This window comes from Macrobrachium nipponense, chromosome 29 (assembly GCF_015104395.2).
Source record: "Macrobrachium nipponense isolate FS-2020 chromosome 29, ASM1510439v2, whole genome shotgun sequence".
Lineage (NCBI taxonomy): Eukaryota > Metazoa > Arthropoda > Malacostraca > Decapoda > Palaemonidae > Macrobrachium > Macrobrachium nipponense.
In genome coordinates, this window is record NC_061092.1 from 71519465 (window position 1) to 71531038 (window position 11574).

The 11574-nt window shown below is 38.8% G+C and overlaps 1 pseudogene; it reads left to right on the plus strand.

The window, feature by feature from the left end:
• The first annotated feature begins 10180 nt into the window (after positions 1-10180).
• On the plus strand, positions 10181-11433 carry LOC135206356 (piggyBac transposable element-derived protein 3-like; annotated as a pseudogene).
• The last annotated feature ends 141 nt before the right edge of the window (positions 11434-11574 follow it).

Here is an 11574-nt window from a genome sequence, read left to right on the forward strand (position 1 = left end):
AGGATCCTCCTCGTACAGGTATTATTTATAAAGGTCCCTCGAATATACCTAAGGCTAATGTGTCGAATAATCCATTTTTGCCCCCCCCCCCCCCTTAATTCTTTGCCAGTCGAACCCCTGGCTTCTGTTCATACTTCGGGTGAATCTAAGGAGGAGGTAGAATATAAATTAATTTGTAAACGAATTGAATTAAAGAAAATAGAATTTGAGGAGAACGAGCGGGTGAGGCGTCACGAGTTAAGAGATGGTGAAGTTGAATATATAGAGATGGCTAGGTTACATGGGGCCAATTTGGTCAGTTCCCCTAAAGGTATGCTTCAGGACCGGTTTAATTTAGGTGCAGCACTAAAGTTGGTGCCAGTCTTTGATGAGAACAATGTCCCTGAATTTTTCAAAGCCTTTGAGCGTGTTGCCGCCCGGTTGTCTTGGCCCTCTGAAATGTGGACTGTTTTTAATACAATGTAGGCTGTGGGCAAGGCTATCCGGGTGTACAATGCCTTGGAGGAGGGAATTGCCAGGGGACTATCATAAGGTCAAAGCGCTGGTATTAAAAGCCTATGATTTGGTTCCCAAGGCCTATCGACCTAAAATTTAGGAATTATAATAATCATCCTTCACAGTCTTTTGTAGATTTCCCCCAGTCCGGCCTGGAAGGGGAATTTAATTTCACGCACTGGCTGAAGATCCGACAAATGGTGTCTTTTGCTGGGTTGCGGGAATTGTTGCTCCTTGAAGAGTTCAAAAAGGCATGTAGCAAAGAGTGAGGGTCCATCTTGAGGAAGTCAAAGCTATGAAGTTGAGTAGTGCCGCTCAGTTGGCAGATGAATATGTGTTGAACCCATCGCTCTGGCAATGGTAACTTGGGTTACAGGGTTTTAAATGATCCCTCTTCCCGTGCCCACAGTAGTGGAAGGAGGGAGAACCACCTTCGTTGACTCCTCATATTCCATAAAGGGTTAATAATGATAATTCCTTTTCAGATGGTAGGAATGTTGGTAGAGTCTCAGGAGGGTCTCCTCCCCCTCGTGTCTTTGTTAACAGAGGTACATCTAATTCCGGCAATAATCAAAGGTACAATAATATAATGGTAAACAGAGGTACTTGGACATAGAGTAACCTGTTTTTGGTGTGACAAGCCAGGTCATTTCCAGAACCAGTGCAATGCCCGTAGACAATATCTTGAGAGAAACGGCCAAAATCCAGTTTTGTAATTTCTGACAGGTCCAGTTCTTGTGATAATCAAGTGGAAAAATCTGTGGTTAGCAGTAAGGTAGATAATAGTAGTAGTGACACTTTTTAATATAAAACAGTTGTGACTCAATTTTGACAAATATGTATGGGCCAGGTAAAATTGTTCTTGGATCAAAGATTATCAAAGTAAAGATCTTGAGGGACATGGTTCAGCTCGGTCTTTGTGTTGAGGGATACCTTAAAACGTTGTAAAGAGTATTCAGGGAATTATGTCGTTCTGGGAGGGTTCCCGAAACACTGATGTTTCTGCTCCGTTGCTGAATGTCAGGTTGTCTTTTCCTGGATGTTGAATTGAATTTATAAATTTTGTGGCAATTTGCACGCGCCGGAGCCAAAGGCCATTCAGCGCATATATATCAACAAGATATATTTACTAAAAAAGGGTATACATAATTAATCCAAATATTAAAATAAACTTCATATAAAATACTCAATTAAATTCATAAAACAAATGGATTTCCTTAAGAAATTTAAAAATCTCTTCTACGGGAGCACCCTCCCCTAAAATATCTGACAAAGGTTTGTTGGTGAAACCAAACCGACGTCTATGATTCAAAATAAAGATGGACAGTCAACAAATATAGCCTCACTGTAATGCCAACATTACAATTGGAGCATTGAGGAACTGCCTCTCTGCTCCACTAGTTAAAAGATACCGGTGAGTTAAAAAAGTATGCCCTATACGCAGGCGTGTTAAAACTATACTAGATCTTCTATCCATCCCAACAGAAGGGGACCAGGGATGAACAGAAGGTCTGATCGATTTCAGCTTTAAATTACTATTCAAGTTCGGACCAGTGATTCTGCCACTTAGTCCTACAAAATGATTTAATAAAAATTTAAAATCTTCACAGGGAACCCTCACAGAGTGGGAAGCCCGGGAGGAAGCTGCCTGCTTAGCGGCTGTATCAGCCAGCTCGTTAACCACGAATTCCCCACATGCGAGGGAACCCAACAAACTTTACACGATGCGTTTTCGAGAATGCAGGAGGACCAGCCAATCCTGCACCTCTTGGACGAGTTGATTAGATGGCATCAACTTCTGGAGTGCAGCTAGGGAACTCTGGGAATCACAATAAATAATATAAGAGTCCCCAGTGCTACCTGTACTAAAAATAAATTTCAAAACGCTAAAAAATAGCAAAATCTCTGCATTAAAATTGAGAATTTAATAGGGAGCTTTTTGTAATTGTTCTGTCACCGACGATGACAGAACATCCAACTCCATTTGCTGATTTTGATCCATCTGTATATACAGCAATCGAGTTACTATGCTCAGAAACATGGGCCAAGAAGCTACTTTTAAGCTGAACACTTGAGCTGATCTTTTTGTTGTCTCTAAACCTGGCAAATATCTAAAGGAGCCTACACCAAGGAGGGAATTTAGAAAATGTAGTTTCCATAACCAGTGGAGGAATAAGGCCTACCTCTCTCGCACTTATGTTAATCTAACTTCAAGGGGCTTAGGCAATGTAGGTTTAGTTGGTGCTCTGTCAACAGGATGTTTTATATACTTAAAATTTGGATTAGATTGAGAGGTTAGTGCTCTTGACAAATATCGGAGACCTTGTTCCTCCCCTCCGAATGAAAAGAAGAAGAAAACCAGAGTCTACATAAAGGCTCTCAACAGGAGACGTTTTAAAAGCACCTGTACAAATACGCAATGCCATATTGTGTACTACATCCAGCTTACCTAACAAGGTCTTACATGCAGAGCCATAAACCTGAGATCCATAATCAATCTTACTCAAGCATAGTGCCTGATAAATTCTTAATAAAGTAGTACGGTCTGCTCCAAAATTCAGGTTACTAACAACTTTAAGAATATTGCACCGCTGTTTAACTTACTACAGTCTCATTTTATATGTTCAGCAAAAGTCAATTTTTTGTCAAAAATAATTCCTAAATATTTGACTTTATCTTCATAAAGCAAGATAGAACCTTCTAAAAATAAGGTTGGAATCTCTTCCCTTCTTCGTGTTCTGCAAAAACGTATAGCTTAGTTTTTTCTGCAGAAAATTTGAAACCTTTACTATTAGCCCAGGAAGTAGCAGCATTAATTGCAAACTGATTTTAGTACAAGCTTCAACTGCAGTAGCTCTACTACAGACTATAACAATATCATCCGCGAATGCTTTTGACCAGTTACTCCAACAGGGAGGATGTTCAAGTAAACCATTAATGGCAACATTAAAAAAGGTTGGACTAAGCACACTCCTTGTGGAATGCCTTCTTCCTGAAGATACTCTGATGAGAAGGTAGAGCCAATTCTAACTTTAAGGTACCGGTCAGACAGGAAGTCTTTGGCAAAATTAAACATATTGCCACCAATACGCCATTCAAACCAGCTGCATTAAAATACCAACCCTCCAAGTAGTATCAAATGCTTTTTCCAGATCAAAGAACACGGCAATTGTTTGATTTTGGACTGCAAAAGCATTCTGAATCTCACGTGTGAGACATAATAAGGGATCCAATGTACTTCTATTCTTGCGAAAGCCAAATTGCCTCATCGACAACAGGTTCTTGTTTCTAATAACCATATCAGACGAAAATTCACCATTCGTTCATAAATCTTGAAGACACAGCTGGTAAGAGCAATAGGCCTATAACTTTGGGATGACTAGGGTCCTTTCCGGGTTTTAAAAAAGGAACTATACAGAGTTTTTCCACAACTTATATGAAGTCCTGAGCACCAGAATTCGTTTAAAACATCGACAAAGAATTTTTTTGACTCCAGAGGTAAGTGAGAAATCATTGCATAAATAATATCACTTCTCCAGGTGATGTTGGAGAGGACAAAGATAAGGCATATTCGAATTCGACAATACTAAATGGAAGGTTATTATGCCTCAGAATTTGAACAAACAGGCGGTGATTAACTATAGTCATGTTTCTAATATTGCGAAATTCAGGGGAGTAGTGACTGGGGCTTGAAATGCTTGAAAAGTGCCGAGCAAAGGCCTCTGCACCTCTCTTGCATCCGATATAACTACCAAGTTGATTTCAAAATAGGTAAAGGAGCAGGGGAAAATTTCCCATAGTAATTTACAGATTCTATCCCAAACCAGAGAAAGTGCGAGTTATACTTTAATTCTGATATGTACTTGATGAAGGATTCCCTCCTTGCTTCTTTAAAGACTTGCTTTTGTTTGGCGAGGTTTCTCTTGTATATTATTTCTAATAATAAGACAGGACGCCTTCGATATCGCTTGTAACTGGCTCTTGCAATTTTCCTACTCAAGGCACATTTACTATTCCACCAAGGTACAGTGGACGACGGGGTTTCCCTGATGTTTTAGGAATTGACATCATTGCCCCTCCAATCATTTATACTAGCGAGGATATTCGTAGGCAGCTGAGGGCAAGGAAATTCATGGCCTTACGATGACTTGGGTAGATTTTTCATACAGCTGCCAATCTGCCTCCTTTATCTTCCACTTGGGTAAAGATGGGGAGGGTGTATTTTGTACATACTTAAGATGGATGGGATAGTGGTCGCTCCCATAGAGATTTTCATCCACTGACCACTTTATAGTCTAATCGTAATGACGACGAACATATTGTAAGATCAATTGCTGAACTAGAGTTATGGGGCTACATCAAACCTTGTAGGAGAAAACAGTCGTCATTAAAACTACATCATTGCAATCTATTAATCTTTCATTATAAGACCACGGTGATCACACCTACCTTCCCCCCACAAAGTATGTGTTGCATTAAAATCCCCCATCAGAATGAAAGGTTGAGGTAGTTGGTCTAAAAGTGATTGCAAATCTTCAACCTCTAATTGTCTTGGATTGCCAGCTCTGTCACCAATCGAGTTTCTAGGCCAGGTTCTAGATAAAGAGAGCACAGGAGTGACCCATTTATTGATGAAAATCTGTGTTGCACAAGCTTGCAGTATGGGAGTCTAATTTGATAACTTTTTGTGGTAATGACTTGGCGCAATAATACATGTACCGCCATGAGCACGTTCACCTACAGGTGGTGGAGATCTGTGAAAAAATAAAGTTTTGTCCACAATTAGGAGAAACATTACCAACTTTAGTCTCTTGCAAACAAAGGGCAGCTAAATTATGCTCCTTGAAAAGGACCCGGACCTGTTCACTGTTTGAATGGAAACCTCTTATGTTCCACTGACATAGAGCCATTATTTACTATTAGATTTTTTTTTTTTTACTTTTTGGACTTGGATTGGGCTGGTCTGGAAAGACTTGGTCTTGGTCTTTGTTTCAAAGAGGAACTAGGCAGATCCTCAAGAGACCTGCTATTTCCTCTCTTGGGAACTACTATGGTGTGGGGATATAGGTGGAGATGATGGAGTACGGGGTCTCTTATTTCTAAGAGGCACCGTCTCTGCAGCATGCACCTGAGCCTTATGAGGTGCACTGATAAAGGTGTCATTCTGGGACATACCCAGATCAGGCAGCGAGGCTGCCTGTGAGGCTTCAACATTCAAAGCCCGAGAGACTCCCAGAAGCCCAGAGGAAGGCCCATCGGGTGGGGAGGGGACAAAGGGGCCTTCTTGGATGAAGGCGGAGATCTGAATGTACTTCGAGCTCAGAAGGGGAAGATAGAGAAGCTTTGACTTTGAAGTTGGTATTCTAGATAGATCTTTTATATTAGATTTTCACTTTTTCACTACTTCACTATATTGAGGTCTTGGAAACAAAAGTCTTTTTGCCTGGCTAATACTTAGATGTTCAGCATGAGCTTTCTCTATGGCTAACACTTCTTTTTTAAATGACTCGCATTCCTTATGCCTTGCATTATGATTTCCCTTACAATTTATACATAATACTGGGGTAAAACATTCTCCTTCATAGCTTTTGTAAGGAGCCAGGCAGCACATAACTGGTTCATACTACATACCGTTTGCCGAGTGACCATATCCAAAACATATGAAACATTGGTAGTGGTCTATGCTTAAAAGGTCTAACACGAAATCTCTCCTTGTCAAACCATATACATAATCAGGAACTTGATCATTATTAAAAGTGAAAATAATCATTCTTGATCTTGGAACTTTGAAAATCTTCCACCACTTTATCATCACACATTTCCAGCAATTCCTCGTCAGGCAGTTCATATAGGTCTTGACTGAATACTACTCCCTTGGCATAACTAAAACTATAGTGTGGTTTGACCTCTTTTATCATATCAGTATTTTTCAACTTAGAGATCATGTGACCTTGTCTATAAGACTTTGCATGAACCAAAAACTATTCTTTCCAATCTTGTAATATCAGAGTTGGTCATTGTTCCTGCTAATGTTCTCAAATTTTGTTTCCTGAAGTGGAAAAGATTGCAAAATTCTGATTTTGTTGAAACAATTAGCCACTTGGCAGGTAAAGATGTCCTCTCCTTATGTTTCCCATCTGTAGTTTCCTGACTGACTCTTGCTGGATAAAAGGAATCAACTTCAATATTCTGGGGTATTTTATGAATGAATTACATAATTTTAAGTTTTCCTTAGTTGAGCACTTGAAAGCATTCATGGCATATTATTAGGAGTTGTAAACTCAATCCAAACACCTCCAAACCACTCCAAAATGCAAAATCTTTAGTTTCACAATACTTTATGACTTTAATTTCACCAAACTTCAAAACATTTCCATAAACATAAAACAATTTAAGTCTGAGGAGAGAAGAATCAACATAAAGGATTCTCTCACCCACTGCTAGAACTTTCCATAGCCACATTCAAGGTCTTGTCATGGGTCGTCTTCTGTGCAACTGAATTTTCTATAGGATTGTCCTTGTCCGTGCCAGAGGTCGAAGAGGAGGGTAGTGTCAAGAGGTCGCATTGTCCAGGGGGAGTTTATCATAGGGTCGTTATTCATTAATCCTTCAGCAGAAATTTGTGAAAAACCTACTGCACAAATCAGGCAGAAAACCAGGCCCCCCGCACCAACCCCTCTCTCACCAAAGACACTCAGCAGAGACTGACTCCCATATGTCCACTCCTTACCCTACCCCGAAGGGATAGCTCTATCATAACAGAGTGGCTCAAGTGTAAGCAAAACCCGCTTGATAGGACTGAGGGCATAACTAGTATGCAATCATCCCCATTCATGTTACAATAGAGGGCACACCGGAAAGAATGCCGAGAGTCCTACCGTAGAGGACTATACCTCCCCGGATTCTGCAGGCAAGTCCCCCCATAGGTAGTTTCCGCCCCGAAGGATCAAGAAAGAGCCAATGCGCAAAAGCCCACCCCCCTGCCCAACCTGTAAGAAGGTTTTAGTGAAGAAGGGGGGACAGCTAGTTGAGCAACTGAGTTAAGAAGTAGAAGAGTGGAAACAAATTTAAGTAAGAGGAAAATTGAGAACTTTTGGAATCGAACTGGGAGGTATTTCTCCCAGTTCCCCCCGAAAGCCCTCTTGCCTGCTATGCATTTTCAGCAGTCAGCTGAAAATGCATAGCTTCGTCAAGGCAGTCTCAAATCAAGAGGGCAAACCGTAGTGGAGGTTGTTCATTTGCTGCCAGGTGTATCAGGAGATTAAAAACATTCTTGCTGGCAATCTATGTTCAAGCATTTGGATATTGATAATTTCTGAAATAATGAAAAAGTGTTAACACTGCATCTCTCGTTTTCCTTCTTCAAAATGTTTCCACCATTCCCAACTCCAATATAAACACGTCAAGTTTCGTCTATTCCCTCTATAAGAAAGTGATGAAGTGAAAAAAATGTAATCAGGCATACTTTTTTTTTGACAGACTAGTCTTAAAAACCAATGCTCACACGAGGCATGCGTTTCAGTAGCAAACGCAATACGTAACTTATGTGTTACGTTTGGAGTGAAAGCAATGTTACGTACGTAGGTTACATGTGTAGTTCGAAGCAAACTCAATCTTTAAGCTTTGTTAAGCTTGCGTAAGAAGAGGTTAACCTTAATTTAAATCATAGAAGCCGCTATGGTATAAGCAGTAATTATAGAAATTAAGATTCTTTCAAGTCTACTGTAAAACAATGTCAATATTTACGAATGAGATTTTGTTAGTGAAACCAGTTTACATACACAATGTGTTCAGTTCGGTAGCAACACAATCTGAATGCTACTTTGTAAGCGCCCTCGTAAAGAAGAGGTTAGGCTGACAAACTCAGAGATGGCTGGCACGTAATGGTATACAGTAATTATAGATTATAGATATTAAGAAGTCTTTTCTACTTATACGTGTATGTACGTATGTATGTATGTATGTATGTATGTATGTATGTATGTATGTATGTATATATATATATATATATATATATATATATATATATATATATATAATATATATATATATTATATATATACCATTTCCTTTTCAAATCCAAGAACCAGTATACTGTCTCTACTTTGTAGCGCCATCCAATTTAAATTTTCGTGGTTTTCTGGTAACCCGTCGACTCTATACCAACTTGGAGAGGACTGTGACATCACCTGGATACTTATGGCAAAGATGGCCATAAGTATCCAGGACTTCAGGGCGAAAAAAGTGTAAACAAACTACGTTTTATGTAGTATTACACATTAGTTTGTCTTGTGTACATGATTAATATACCATGTATGGTTTAGTTACTGACTGGAAAAGGCACAGTATCAGATTCATTCATATTCGAGCGAACTTATTTCTAACTAGTGGGAAATGGTGGGAAATTAATTAAGTCAAGTGAAGGACTGTCTGCACTAGCTGTCTTCATTTCGTATTCAAATATTTTTTCAGTAATACTTGCAATAATAACAATGATAATGATAATAAAAATTAAGCTGATGATGATAATATTAATAAATTAATCATAATGACAAAACAAAAGGTTTATTAAAAAAAGTCAAGTTACATATTTAAAAGGAAGGTATGTTAAATTACAGAATTTAAAGACGCCCAGACATTTAAAAGGACAAACTATAAAAGAGACGGCACCAGTACAATCATGTCATCACATTGTCATATTATTATTATTATATTATTATTGCATGACTACATAGCTCCTACAATGGTTAAATTTTCTTGAGACGCTCTTATATCTTTCATATATTTAAATACATCACCTATATCTAGTTATTTTGATAATTTACACCTTGCATCCATGAATATTCAAGTCTTATTGCATGTTGACATGATATTTCATCATATTTTACTGTTTCGATATGGTTTGGCTTAATACTGTTCACTATTCACAGGTAATGCCCAAAGCTGCCAAGCGATATTGGAAAGGTTAGACTCCAGTGACATAAGCAGTGCTGATGATGACGATGATGACTGTGTACCTGAGGCAGTATCTTCCTGAGGAAACATTTTATCCTCGAGTGATGATTCCTCTTCTGAAGATGAAGATTAAAATGCAACTGTGCAGGTTCCTAATGTAACCTCTTCTAATTCCCAGGGAAGGCGTTCCTTTTATTTGAGGGACACAGATTTTCGAGACACTTTCATCAGTGATGAACCAGAGAACAATGGTGATGGCAGATCTTTTAGACCAATCGACTACTTTAGGAGTTATGTGAACATGGACTTCATAGAACACATTGCTTTATGTACCAATATGAAAGCTACTGAAACCACAGGGTCATCCTTGGGAACCAGTGGAGAGGAAATTGCAGTGTTCATAGGTATGAATTTTGCCATGTTAGTATTAAAGATGCCAAGGATTAGAATGTATTGGCAAGGTATGACACGCCTACCATTTATTGCAGATGCTATGCCCAGAGATAGATTCTTTAAATTAAGGTCTGCTATCAAATTTGTTGATAATAAAATTTCTGTAGCACAGAGAAGTTTAGATCGAGTATGGAAGGTGAGACCTCTCCTAGAAGAAATTAGAAAGAGATGCAATGAGCTGCCAAGAGAGAAAAAACTCCGAATTGAGAGAGTATCATTTCGAAGAAATTAGAAAGAGATGCAATGAGCTGCCAAGAGAGAAAAAAACTCAGTATTGATGAGAGTATCATTTCTTTTGCGAGGAAGACTGAACATGAAGCAACATGTTCCAAGGAAACCAAATCCTGATGAATTGAGATGTTTGTGTTAGCATCAACTAAAGGTCTTGTTTATGATTTTGAAATTTTTCAGGGGAAAGAGGCACTGATTTCTCTGGTTGACCAGCTTAATGCCAAACCTAACAGGCCAGTAACATTGGGAGAGGCAGTTGTGTTCCGATTTCTTCCTAGTGTGGAACCTGGATCAAGTTTATTCTTTGATAGGTGTTTTACTACTTCTCAAATTTTGGGAGACCTGTACGATAGATGTCTGAGGGGCACAGGAACTTTTAAAAGAAAAATATGCTACCTAAAGAGGCAAATTTGAAATCTGAAGCAACATTGAAAAGAGGGAAGAGGAGCATCAGGTTCACAAATTAGGTATGACAGGAAAGTTGCATTAACAGCATGGTATGATAAGAAAGTAATATACATGGCTTCAAACGAGTTTGGAATTAAGGAAGAGGATGTCTGCCTTCGGTGGTCAAAGGCAAGAAATGAACAAATACAAGTGCAAAGACCCTGTGTAGTTAGAGAGTATAATAAAGCAATGGGAGGAGTAGACTTACACGATCAAGTCGTAAGTTATTACAGAAGTAGCTCTAGAACTAGGAGGTGGACTGTTAGAACAGGACTTCACATGATGGATGTGACAACTGCTAATAGCTGGTTGGAATATAGGGCAGACTGCGGAGAAAACAAATATATGCCATACTTGGATTTTAAACTACAGTTGGCTAATCAGCTTATGAGAGGAGAGGCTATCTGGTAGAGATGGAAGACTGTTGGGCAGCACAGATTCTGATGAAGAACTTGGAGAGCCAGCCCTTAAGACCAAAAGAGGAAAATTTAAAGTCCCCTTGCCTGGTGAAAAAGAGAGGACAACAGGCGCAAAACACTTGCCTCTTATTGTCAGTGATGATTTCCGAAAATGTAGAAAGAAAGGCTGCAAAGGCAAGACCAGAACAGTATGCTCATACTGTAAAGTCTATCTTTGTTGTACATCTACAAGGAATTGTTTCTTTGAATTTAATTCTCCTTAAAATTCCTAACATACAAAAAATTCTTTTCAACATGAGGTATATTATTAAGCCTTTTTCAAATTCCTCATGTAACAGGAATGATGTTCAATTACCAGTCATATGTTTGCTATTTTTCCCATGCTCAGTATTGTTTTATTCTATTTTTCTATTCTCAGCATTGTATTTGCTATTTTTTCTATACTCAGTAATACTAAGTGGAGTACATTTTTCCTTAATTTTCAGAATTCATACTAACTTTGTCTTACATCTACATGGAATTAGTTCTTTGAATTTCATTCAACCTAAAATTCCAAATTTTTTCAACACGAGGT